A 14,122-nucleotide genomic window follows, 5' to 3' on the forward strand; every position below is an offset into this window, starting at 1 on the left:
TGGGAATGTTGCTGCTTGCCACTTTGTCATTTATAAATCATAATTCGAAAAAAAAGAAAAAAATATGAAAAATACATCAAAAACGAACACAATAATAGGCGCAGAGGCAATAGCAACAACAACAGCCACAACAACAACAACATTACGCCTATGCAACACGCTTATCACTCAAGCATAATCGCTATCATCACAATTTGTTCTGCTCCATCCAGCCTCTGTTGTGCGCCTGTCAAGAGTGCTCATAATGATTGGGAGTGGAAGGGGCGCTGCCAGCGGCTGGTTCTATTACAAATGGCACACAATGCGAAGCGTGGCAAGTGTCGTGCATGAGTGCAGGGAGGGGAGCGCACTCGCCTGACACTCGTTGATTCGTTGTGAACTGCCTCGCATTGTTTTCTATGTAAATTTGAGTGTGTGTGTGTGTGTGTGTGTGTGTGTGTGTGTGTACGTGTACTTGGATTACTTATAGCTTTATTATGGAGATCAATGCTGTCATCATTAGCGAAGCAATAAAATTAATCTAACTAATCATTACCCTTGACGGCGGCAATTGGAGCGCTGCGAAGTAAATCATACTTAGAAAATTAGAAATCGCTTTGAAATGAAGATGTTGAAGAGGAAAAGTTAATCTGAACGAACTTTCGTTGTTAATCTTTTGAGCATCTTTATAAGATGGATTGATGAGTGAGTGGGTTCTGCTACTTACTATATGTAGAAAGTTTTTGAAGCTAACAGTTGTCGGCGACGTTATATGTGAGATGTAAACTATAATCGTAAAAATTTATTTTATATAGCACCTTTGCCAAATAAATTTTTCTTTTAAAAGGTTTTAATAAAATCTCTTAATTCCCAAATAAATTAAAAACTTAAATATATGCAGCGCTGAAGCCTGATTATCTAAATAAGAAGCATTCTATGCATTCCTTCTAAGGAACCAAATTATATATATCTTATAAATAAGTTTTTTTACAAGAACTTAAATTGATTAGTCAGTTTGTATGGCAGCTATATGCTATTGGGACTGACTGAACAATATTGCAATCCAAATTTCATGAATATATCTGGTGAAATGAAATTACTGCTCATACACGCACTTTATTGCGATCATTCCGTTTGTATGGCAGCTAATACTAGGGTATCGGTGTTTTCCACAAATAAGCAGTATATTGAGGTGAAAAGATGAAAAGAATGTGTGCAAAATTCCAGAGCAATATTTCAAAAACTAGTAGCTCAGTATCGCATATCGCAGACACACAGATTAAATCTACTCAGATCATCATGCTGATAATTTAACTGGGATTACGGGACATATAATATATATATATCACAAATTTTAATGAAGACTGTCTGCTAAATGCAAATTAGGACTTTCTCCACTAAACTTGAGCTGATGAAAAGTATACAGTAATTTCAAAAGGTACCCAATCTCAAAATCGTAAAACCCAACATTCCAAGCAAAATATACTTCCAACTTTGCTAGCAATCTTAAGTTACGTCAAGACTCCTGAATACATATTCATGCAAAAGAAAACTAACAATCCAATGAAAATGCCATTCCCGCAAGAACTCATACTTTGGCTTAGAAATCATATAATTGTATAGTTTTGAACTGATTAATGTGGGCAAAAAATAGTAAAAACTTTTTATTTAAAATTCGCGCGAAAACGCATTCGTCGAAATATTTTTTCTGGGTTGGTATGACTGTCAGTGACATATACCACATGCCAAATGTCACATCAAAATAGAGATTAGTGTTTAGGATGCGCTTGTCTCTCTAAAGTACATAAAGTGCATTCGGCGATTTTTTAATGAGTGAAATTATTCAACAAAGAAGTTACATTAAATTTTGTGTGCGAAATCAAATTTCTGGCACCGAAAAGTTCGGACTGTTGGAAAAAGTCTTCGGTGATAATGATTTGTCGCGAGCAAATGTTTTTGACTGGTACATATTCCTCAAAGAGGGTCGAGACCGCGTTGACAACGAACCACGTCCAGGACGGCCAATAACATCCACTGACGATCAGCACTGCAATAAAATAAAATAATTGGTGCTTGAGAATAAACGATTAACAGTCAGAGATCTATCTGGCATCGTTGTAATATCGAAAGGATTAGTGAAAATCTTTTGAAAGATCATTTAAGCCTAAGAGAAGTGAAAGCACGATTGGCTCCAAATCACTAAATTTTTCGAAAAACAACATCGTTTAATGTCTGTCAAAAAAACAAGCGAGGAGTCTTAAATCTTTCTTATGACCCGGAAACAGACGATCAATCGACGGAATATCGTGACAATCGTAAGCAGAAGCCGAAAAACCACGTCAAAGTAGGTCAAAAATCAAGGTTATGTTGACAGTTTTCTTCGATTGCCGAGGTGTAGTGTACTCCGAACTCCTTTCGATAGGCCAAACTGTTAACAAGAAATACTCTCTGTGTGCAATGCGTTGTTTTCACAAAACTATTCAAAAAAAGAAGCCGGAATTATCAGCCGACTACTTTTCGTTTTTGCACCACAATAATGTACCGTCGCATACAGCATAGATTCTTCGTGAGTTTTCAACCAATATAGAGCCGCAACCACCGTATGCGCCTTTTTTAGTTCCATGTGACTCAACTCAACTCAAACGACCGCCAATAGAAGTGATTAAACGTGAATCGCTACCCGCATTGAAGACTATTCCAGTAATTGACTTTAACAAAATTGGAAGCAACGTTGGCATAAGTGTGTTGTGGCCAATGGGGATTACTTTGAGGGAGACGTCATAGATTTTAAAGAAAATATTATGAATTAAAAAATTATGAACAAAGTATTACTATTACTATTATACTCATAATAGTAAATCGAAATGTTAATATTGTACGATTTTGCGAGAAATATCGACTGCAGCGTCGTCTTTTGGGGCTTTCCGGTATTTGTACATAGAAACTGATGTTAGCACAATCAAAAGATTGTAACTATTGGTTCAATAGTTTTCGGGACAGTAATATAGAATTTCCGGGGAAGAATAAGTACCAAAATTGTCATAGATATTTTCTTAGCTAAAAATTGTCAATATAAAATTTTTTTTTTCGAAATTTGAGGAAGTAAAGAAGTATTATTGTGCACTTTATTTTTCACATTCTGGAAAATAAGCATTTTGGTTGTTATCAGACTCCTTGGAAGAAATTAAAATTAATTTATTAAAACTTTTCTTAGAAAAAACAAAACAAAAATCAAGCGAAAAACTAGTATAATCTTTATATACAAACTTAAAACCGCATTGGCATTCATTAAACAGAAAAGTCGTCATGAACAGCTGGGGAATCACAAGTAACACGAAACGTCTGTTCGAACTTAAACAGAAACTGGTTTCATTACGAAGGAACACATACAGGTTTATACTCATGCAATATGTATGTATGTATTTATGTATATAAAATTTACTACCGAAAGCGTCGATTACTTGATGTTAATACGCACAATTTGTATACTTAAGTACATTATATATTTTTCTTATATACATGACGTTTATATTTATATAGTTATATTATATATGTATACATAACTTAACTTGCAATATATGACGTTTCTACTCGTATAAAAATACGGATATGTTTGTATGTATGTTTATATTTGAGAATTTCAAGGTCTTCCGGCCAAATCGGCGAATGGAATTGCATTTTTGCATTGATTTAGAAGCATTTTTGTATTCAGTTCAACGCTAATACTTATTATAGGTGAAAATATGTCTATCCAAATAAATATGTATATACTTATTTTAGTACAATTCAATATAAATCAACTTGTGAAAGATTCCGCATATAAAACTACAGTTATACGCAAACAACGCTCCGCATTTTATACAGCGATCGCGTTTTTCGCTGAGCGGAGAGTATAAAAGTGACATTTGCAGTGCTCTCTGTACTCTTATATTTGTCTAACAGAGTATCTTTTACAAAATGCTCACAGTTGCCTCCACTTGCTCTGAGAGCGAGTAATTAAAATTTGTAAAATCGCTGAGAGTAATCATTAGCACTGAACGAGAGCAAAATATTCCAAATAAATCTTCTTAACGTTTAGTGATAAATAATAAATAAAATTAGAGTTAACTCCTTTATACACTGCAACTAACGGATTTTTTTAACAAAATAAGTAAATTTTTATTTTTATTATTTTTTTTAACAAAAGCATTTAATTGTTTTGCCGCAAGAGGCAACTACGAGCAAAATGAGGTCAAAATTGAACAAAGCATTGCTCAGATCGTTTGTGAATGCGAACGCTTATCGGCGGTGTGTCAGCAGCAGCCGTCGCTACTGACAGGTTCGCAGATGTTGCTGACTCATATCGAAAGATGAAATTTGTCAAAGCGCCACAGCGGCACAGCATCAAAAGTGGCCAAAATATTATTTATTTTCGCCAACCGAAACACTTTTGCCTTCACACCTCCACTGTGCCGCGCTATTAGATTGAGCGCCTGTGTGGGTGTAATATGAGCTTTCACTTTCGCGGAGTGTTTGCCAATAAAGCGGGGATTTCCATGCAAATTTGTGTGAATAAATGAATGGTTGATTTGCCGGTGGAAAAATAGAATCGGCGGCAGCGATGCATGGCACTTGCTAATAAATCTTTTCCGCCGCTTGAAAAATGAGTTATTTGCATTGCAAAAAGTTATGCATTCATAGTTTTGAAATCAAAACCTGCATTAGTGTACATGTGAGTGTGTGTTTGTTTGTGAGCACTAACACCGACAAATGAATATTCACAGTCAAATGGAAATGATTTTCAATGGCCAGCAACCGATTGCCCGTTTTGCTGTGCTTCGCTGCTTTGTTTTGCTCTGCTTTGTTGTTGTTGTTGCCTTGCATATTTGTTGGTCTCACCTTCCTGTTCCAATAACCCAGATCGTTGTGGCAAAAGGACAAACAAATGCACAAACACAAACACACACATGTGGCATGTTGCAACTACTTAGTACGTGCAGTTTTTGTTTGCACCACATACATATTTGCATGGATGTATTTATCGTTGTTGGGCTGAGTGGTGTGGCGGCAACAATCCTCGCATGCACCCGACTCTCCTTGGAAAGACCGCTCAGCCGCTCATAACTTTCATACGTGCTGCACTGGCAACACCCTCTCGCGCTAACCCCCTCCTCCCCACCAAAGTGGTTTCTATGCTTGCACTGTTGTTGTTGTTGTTGTTGCCTTCATTGATGACCGCTTGCTGATGGCGCTTGGCGTGTTAAGTGTTGCCAACAATTTCTGTTTCCTGGCAGTTGTCCACTGTATTGGTGGAATTGTTGTGGCATAACCGCAGTGCAAGGCGAAACTTTCCAACGGCAAGTGTAACAACAACAACAAGCGCATAGTTGTTGGCAAAATTGTTATCTTCATCATAGTTGCCAGTTTTGTTTTACATTGGCGCCTCCATTGTTTTGACTTACTGGTTATTATGGTATTTGTGTTGTTATTGTTACTACTATTATTGTTGTTGTTGTTCTTGTTGCGATTATAGTGCAAAGTCAAATTGCATGGCAAATTGTTCGCATGCAAAATAATTAAAACTTTTTTTGTGGCTTACGGTTGACTGAACGTCGTCAATGGCAACGCGCACAGTGGGCTGAGAGTAGTGAAAATCTGATAATTAAGATAAAAAACGTTAAATTTGGCTCCACGGAAGGTGCATAGCTGTATTTCTTATTGCATAAATGAGTATAAAAATATCTTTATCTGGATTTTGTTGAGAGAGTTTGAATGGGAGCTATATGCTACAGTGGTTCGATCTGAACAATATCTTCGGAGATTGTTCTGCTATCTAAGGCAGACATCTGCGCCGAATTTTGTGAAGATAGCTTTTCAAATGGAATAGTTTTCTATATAAGAACAAAACTTTGGCCGATCGGTTCGTTTGGCACCTATATGCTATAGTTGTCCAATCTAAACATTTTTCTCGAAGAAGATAACCCATGTCAGATTTTGTGAAGATATCTCGACAAACAAATTAAAAAAGATTTCCATACAAGTACCTGATTTCGATAGATCAGTTTGTATGGCAGCTATACTCGTATGTTATAGTAGTTCGATATTCGGTTCCCACGATTGAACAGCAGAGTAAAGAACGTGTTCAAAATTTCATATCGATATCTCAAACACAGAAGGACTAATTTGGGTATATGGAGACGAACATGGCTGAACCAGCTCAGCTCTTCACTTTGATCATTTATACATACTCTCTAGGGCATCCGGCATTTCCTTCTAGGTATTACAAACTTCGTTGCAAACTTAAAACCTCTATTTATGGTATATGTACTAGGTAGAGTCTGAGTTTGAGTCTAATAATGCATTGTTAGTAAAGTCTCTGAGTTAAAATCATCTAGAAAAATCTCTTTTGAAAACGACATAGGTCCAACTAGAACTAATACACAATGGGTCTGAAATTTACAGGGTTTCTCCGGAAAGTAATATGACTGATTGAAACTCGATAAATCTGCGACTGGACGTTTGATATGATCAAGCAGACTTAGCCAGATGTTGCTTTAGCAAGAAGTGGTGTGTTTTTTTGGCACCAGGCCTTTTCGGATGGCCGGGAAAAGGTCGCTGAATGAACAAATCGAAAGTAAAATCGATGCACATGGATAAATCATCAACGCTAAGTTTTACGTGGAAGTCCTCAAGAAACACAAACGAAGGGTCAATCGGGTCCGACGTAACATCGCAGCCGATTGGCTGGCTCAGACCGCTTGTTTTGTGAACAGCCTTCAATGCTTGGAAATCACGCTGGTAGTGCTGCATCGATGTAGCAGGAGCCTTAGTATTTTGAAAGTTTTGAAAGAATTGTAACAATTGGTTCAATCAATTTTTTTAAATCGATTCAGTCCTATTACTTTCCGGACAAACCCTGTAAGCCCGCGAATGATTTGGATTATGCGACCACAACTTGTTATGTTCAACATTCTCAGTCTTGTACAAAGTAAAAGTATTTGAGGCCGTTCAATAAATTCCGTAATAAAATATTCGAAACCGAGTTTTCAAAGTTCAACTTTTCATCATTTCTTCTATGTATTTGGGCCTATATGCCGCCTCGTTAGCTTAAGTAGACAATAACTACTAATATCGAGGGTATGGTGTATAAAAGCACCTTAAGCTCCCCAAATCACTCAAAATGTATAATCTCTAAAGCTTATTATGAATCACAACTAAATATATAATATAATGCTATAAACCATTTATTTTAAATAAAAATCTTACTGGCACGTTGCTACATTCCAAGAACGCACTTATCAATTTCTGAACACGTCACAACCTCGCAGCCCCAATTAACAGATTATTGATGCAGGGTGCGATCCCTTTCCCAGCCGCAAATGGCTTTTCTGTTTCGGGCATTTCTCTTTCACATGCAATTCTTTGAGAACACAGTGAGCGCTTCGCCCCACCGCTCCGTCGCCACTTCGGCATTTTGCAGTTCGTGGTGTTGCTGACCACTTGTGCGCCCTTGGCAAAGGTGACATCACTTTCGTGCTCGAGACGCTCGGGGCTGGGGCAAGCAGTGGGACTGGAAATTGCGCGACGATAAAAACAATAAATTCATTGCCGCCATCTATTCATTACACTATTTCATTCCTTTTCTGTATTTTCTTTCACCATTTTTGTTGTTGCACTTTTCATTTGTCGTCTGTTGCTGCCGCGAAAGCGGCCATTAGAACAAGGATCAAGCGAATGGCAGAGAATACGCTTAGACAGAAAAATTGTAAAAGTGGCGACAAAAAGCGACGCTGCTGCTCTTGTTGTTGTTGCAGGCGCTACACGGAATAATGAGAGCAACAAGCGCACAAGTGGTGAAGCGCCACCAATTGACCATTGTTTTAGTCATTGCTAGTTATTATTGTATTTGTATTTGTTAAGCGCTGCTGGCCGTCGCCTCGCCGATGACGTGGCATGCCAACAACACAACTTCGCTGTACGGATGGAGCTAGTGGGGCGTGTGAGGCGAGTGAACTGAGTGGCAACCCCAACGGAATTGAAAGTGGAGTAGAACAGTGCAAAAATCAACACTGTGGCAATATTGTTGGGGCAATTACGCCGAGAACGAGCGCAGCACCAGAGGGACTGAGGAAAGGCCAACCATGCCAACAAATACTGCCTTCTCTATTTATGAATTGGGTAGGAAACTCTGTTGTGAATGCTTCGTGTTACTGGGTGGCTGAGTGTGCGGTTGTGCTGCGGTGAAAGTGCTGTGGAAATATTAACGCCATAAACTTTGTGGCGCAATATGAGGTTAGATTGTGATTGCGACGCGCCGATAAGCAAGAATTATTGTTGATTCATGTGATAGCAATACATATATGAACTGTTTCACAAAAAATAACAATAAATGAATTAATAGCGGTTTTCTTAAATAACATATGTACGAGTATATTATTACAAACACTCGTAACACGTTTCAGAGAAGCTTAAGAATACTTTGTACGATTTATTAGATGGTATAATGCAATTTTTATATTTTTTATTAGCATTTTCTGTAAACAAGAAAGAGAGCAAATTAGTTCTTCTTTAGCTTCTTCTAAGTAGTTAAATAACATCACTTTTGGGATGATCCAAAGAAATTAATAACTTTTTTCGCTTTTCAGAACGGAAAAATAGGTTCTTAAACATCTCTAAAAAGTCTCTCACGGATGAGAAGTATGAGCTCCTAATTGTCACGAGATGGTGCTCAGCCTTACAGTTTTATATTTGTATTTATACCCTGAACAGGGTATATTAAGTTTGTCACAAAGCTTGTAACACCCAGAAGGAAGCGTCGGAGATCCTATAAAGTATATATATAAATGATCAGTGCGTTGAGCTGAGTCGATTTAGCCATGTCCATCTGTATGTCTGTCCGTCTGTATATAAACGAACTAGTCATTCAGTTTTTAAGATATCGTTTTCAAATTTTGTAAACGTCATGAAGCTGCTCATTTGTCGAAACTGCTGATATCGGATCACTATAACATATAGCTGCCATACAAACTGAACGATTAAAATATATTGTTGTTTGGAAAACTTTTGCATTTGACGATATATCTTCACGAAATTTGGTATAAGTTATTGCTCATAGAAATAATGTAATATCGGAAGACACTGTTCAGATCGGCTCACTATAGCATATAGCTGCCGTACAAACTGAACAATCGGAATCAAGTTCTTGTATGGAAAACTTTCACTTTTGTCAAGGCATCTTTACAAAAGTTGGCACAGGTTATTTTCGAAGATAACAACATAATCTCCACAAAAATTGTTCAGATCGGATTACTATAGCATATAGCTTCCATACAAACTGGACACATAGTTACTGAAAGAAATGCATGTGTTAAGGGTATATTAGCTTCGGTGCAGCCGAAGTTAGCGTTTTTTCTTGTTTCATATTATCAGAGAGAAAATATATCGCTTCCAACTACTTGAAATGGGATCTCGTTTTATAGATTTTGTAGGAAGTTTAATGCTTCACAAAAAGGCCTCTTATAATTTTTTTCGTAAATTTAACCGTTGAGAAGCTATTAACAACTGAAATTTTATTTTTGCTTATGAATTTTATAACTCAAAAAAAAAAAATCATTTAAATCGGAAAGCTCATAGCTTTGTACCAAATATAGTGCTCTACAAAAATGGTCTAATATAGAATTTTTTTGACCATTCCTAATACATATGCTGGAAAGATTGATTAAAAAACAAGTTCTCAAAAATCAAAAATGTTAAGCACTTAGTAGCTTCATATAAATTTTTATGAGGTTCGTAGTTTCACTTTCCTTAATTACTATCCTAAATATGAGCGCGATCTGTAAATCTTGCCTCAAATTTTGTATTTCTCTCCATATTTCATTGCGCATTATCATTGCCAATATAGCAAAAGGCTTACTGAGATTCAGTTTTATCAAAAATACAAGCTTACGACCTTCAAAGACTTGAGTTGTTCTGGCCGACCTTCGACCTCTTCAACCGATGAAAATATTAAAAAGGTGAAGTATACTCGTATGGTGCTTGAAAGTCGTCAGGCAATGATTAGAAAGCTCAAAATCTTTCGCGAATCTATTCGAATGATTTTGGTGAGCATTTTGGGTATAAACAAGCGTTCTTACTCGATTCGTCTCGATAAAGCTGAATTTTTTCATGGGGAGTACTGGTATGGTGTTAATTTCGATCCCAAATTTAAGAAGAGCATTACAGCTGTTAAAGAGAAATGGATTAATGAGTTGAACATGCAAACAAGTCAACAAACATCGAAATGGAGGGAAAAAAACGAGCTGAAACCAAAAAAAAACACGCCAAAGCCATTCAAAAATCTAGGTGATGTTCATTGTTTTTTTTTTGGATACTCGTTGTTTGATGCATCATGAATTCTATCCGAAGGGACATACTTTCAATAAGGAATTCTCTGTCGAAAACGGCCGGAATTGTGGAAGAACCATTCATGGATTTTACACGATGATAATGCAGCATCGCACCGAGTCACGATTGTAACTGAATTTAAAGCCAAAAATGAACCATCGCTCAACTACCGTTTTCACCAGATTGTGGTGTGGGGATTACTTTAAAGGCAACAAAATGAATATTGATGAATATTTAAATATTTTGCGTTTTGTTATTAATTTTCGGGTCCTTTTTTGTCACTTAGTGAGGAAGTATGCCTTCAGTTTGAACTCTTGTATAAAATATCCTCAATAAAAATGGTTTATATGGTTAAGTTCGGCCTCTTTCAAGTTTGAGAGCAAAAATGTAGAGATTAAAGGCATATTAAATCTTGCATGTAACGTCTTTTATTTGCTTAGCATTGAGAAACTTCACTTGAAAATTTGTAAAGCTGTTCTATAGTGGCCTTGTAACACACTGAAATATGTTTTAGGAGACCCTCATGTGTTTAAGTACTTCTTAATACCAGTTAAAATTCTCGAAGTTTTCTCATGTGTGGTACATGTAGTATACGTAACTTCAAGTGTTCCAAATCTAATATTCTAAAAAGCTTCAGCCTTGTTCAAAACCCTTCAAAAATAATAAAAAAGAGGTTCATAGTAAGTTAAAACCCGTCGGAAACTAAAGGAAAAACAACAAACATGAAGGGAAAATAACTCAGTAGCAATCTTAGATATCGAAAAGGAAGGAGAGAGGTGTAGCTAAATTTTTTAGGTATAAAAACGGGTTTTCTCGATTTCCGCCAAAACTACCAGTGCTACAGAAAAAAGTTATGTGGCAATGTTGTAGGTAATGAAAAGATCTATAACTTTTTTGTACAGGATTTCTTCACATAACCTCGAAATTTTTATTAAAAATTCACATAAGCCATTTTTGGGTTTTTTATTTTTATGTTAACCAAGATTTTTTTTTACTAAATTTGGTTATGTCACAAAAACATAGTATTTTTGCTAATATAAACTTTTAGTTTTAACCCTAATATTGACCTAATATCGGAAAAATCTCTAATTTTCAATTAAAAAAAAATCACAAGTCTTAAAAACTGCTCTTTCTTAGTCTCTTAGACTAATGTTGTAACAAAATAATTATTTAATTTCTAACAATACCTATTCTTTCCTTGCAGCTTAAACCATTAGCCGATTTACTAAAAAATATTGACAAGCGAGTTCTAAGTTGAGGTAAGTGAATATAAATAAATCTATCAAAACAAAATGATAAGCAATTTGACTTTGTTAAAAACAGATTTTGAAGTGTTATATGAAATTTACTAAAGCTTTTATCACATATAGTATAAATACTAACAACTTTAAGTGACATATTCATGGAAAGCGCTTGTCAAATCCATTTATGCTGCAGTCGAGTCAGGATAAGTCAACATTTCACTTTTGACAGGCAATCGGCTTTTGTAAAGTTTAATTAAATTTCAGACAACTCAATTTAAAATGCTCACTGCACAAGCTGTGAAGAGCTGATAATTGATAACAGCACTAAATATTGCAACAATGAAGTGACTATTTGGAGACGTGACGTGCGTATGCGGACTAAATAAGCTTTATTTTCCATTTGTTGCACTAAATAACTGAGAATTGCACGAGAAAATCACACTGGCAATTAAAGTATCACTCGCCCGACGGCTTTAAGGCAACAGCTGCCGCAACATGCAAACACTCGTAGCAGCACGCCGCGCTCCTTGGCCGCCAGCCGAACCGAGCCGAACGACACCGACTTGTGTCAATTTGCATATTTATTACATCAACATATTGCGCTTTTAGGCGAGCATGTCTATACAAGTGCAAATTTACTCATATGCATGTGTGTGTGTGTGTGTGAGCCAGTGGGCACACATGAACAACTTGCAGCTGCAACAACACCAAGAGACGCTGCAAAAAAGCAATTCATTTAGAAGTTGAATAAATTAATTTACAACAATTTATTGGATATGCATAGGCGCACCACACAAACACACACACATACAAGCAGGCATGTTTTCACTACAGAAGAAGAGCAAACAAACGTTTCCGCATTTGTGCCGGTTAGAGCAAGCAATGAAAGCCACAGAATCAACAGCGTTTAGCTCGTTGCACGCTTTATACAAGTGCACCCACACACACACATGTATGTATGCATATTCACAGGCATAAATGCAGCTTTTAAGGCTGTTAGAGAATGCGGTGAAAGCATTCATTTGAATAGGTGGGCTGCATAAAGAGCCTCCGCACACACCAACACACTCGGATGCACATACTCACACATCACACACACATGAGTAGTTACGTGCATGTGTGAGCAGTGAAACCGCTTAGACCGCGTAGCCGAAACGACAGAAAGCGCTCGACGAAAACTCGTCAGCATTTAATAAGCTGCGCTCGCAGGCAGCCACGACGATTGCATACTTTTAGGCACTAGATGCCGAGATGGATTCTTCAGCCAACAACCTGCATGCGCAATGTTTATTTATTTATGTGTATGTGTAAATGTGTCGTTGACTGTGTGCGCGGCGCATTAGTATGAATGCGCATTTATATTCTGGAGAAGACTCAACTACCTCAACTAATCTTATCTAAAGCTCTTAATGTTAATTACACTCAAGAGAGTAGTTACATGGCGCTTTTGTATGTTTTTTACTGTGATTCTTGTGATTCTTCGCATGAAAAGCCGCATATGCGAAATGTATGTGTAGTTAGTGATAATTATGTGAGTACTTAGAAGACTGGAAAAACGTATGAAATAGTCAAAAAAGTAAAAGTCACTCGGAAAATTATTTGTAGCTGCTTGAGCGGCGTTGCTGAATGGGCGGGATTTCATATGGCGTCCTTGTGAGGATTAAATTCGTGTATTTTTGTTTTGTAAACAAACAGCAAAAAAAAATTACAAAAAAAAAACATACGGCAACTTTGATTGCTCTGAAGCTAAATATCATTTACAAATAAAAAAGTTTCCATAAAAATAAACTTGATTGTGTTAGGTCAGTTTGTGTGGCAGCTACTACTACAGTGGTCCGATCTAAAAAACTTATTCATATATTGCGAACTAATTACATTCTCGGAACGTATGGACCGATTTCTTTAATCATTAGCTCCTACCAAGAATAAAGGGTGATAATTGAGTTTAGCAAAATATTTCAGAAATATTTTCAGAGAGTATTTTATCCAACGTCTACTTGTAGCTCTAAAAAATATATATTTAACGGAGTTCTGATGGAAGACAAGACCCTTTCTGTTGATCAGTTCTCTCCATTTTTTTCGATTGTTTGCTTCATCATCAGTTTTTGACAGCAAAACGTTGAATCAATCGTTGGAGCAGCTCATAATGGATGACTCCTTTCCAATCCCACCAAACACTCAACATAACCTTTCGAGGCGTCAATCCTGGTCTTGCGAACATTTGTTGAGCTTCAGCACGCTTGGACCATGATCTTTTTCACACATTATTGTCGCATTTTATCCACTTTTCGTCTCCTGTTACCATTCGCTTCAGAAATGGTTCGATTTCATTTGGTTTCAGCAAAGAATCGCAGATGTTAATTCGATCCATTAAAGTTTCCACAGACAATTCATGTGATACCCAAACATCGAGCTTCTTTTTATAGCCAGCCTTTCTTAAATGGTTCGAACGCGGTTTGATGATGAATGTTAAGCTCTTTACCGATGTCGTGGCTACTTATGTGACGGTCTTGGTCAATCTTTTCCATAATTTCATC

At 36.8% G+C, this 14,122-nt stretch overlaps 1 protein-coding gene across 2 annotated transcripts in view; it reads left to right on the forward strand.

Moving 5' to 3' along the window:
* LOC120781141 (loricrin-like) overlaps positions 1 to 14,122 on the forward strand; it is a 79,307-nt gene that overhangs the window by 15,062 nt on the left and 50,123 nt on the right. The window contains exon 3 of one of the 2 annotated variants that reach the window (XM_040113273.1): positions 11,546 to 11,600. The exons of the other annotated variant lie outside the window; for it this stretch is intronic. The gene's annotated coding sequence lies outside the window, so the exon portion shown is untranslated. The remainder of the gene's footprint in view (positions 1 to 11,545; positions 11,601 to 14,122) is intronic. 2 annotated transcript variants of the gene reach the window in all.

This window comes from Bactrocera tryoni, unplaced genomic scaffold (assembly GCF_016617805.1).
Source record: "Bactrocera tryoni isolate S06 unplaced genomic scaffold, CSIRO_BtryS06_freeze2 scaffold_351, whole genome shotgun sequence".
Classification (NCBI taxonomy): domain Eukaryota; kingdom Metazoa; phylum Arthropoda; class Insecta; order Diptera; family Tephritidae; genus Bactrocera; species Bactrocera tryoni.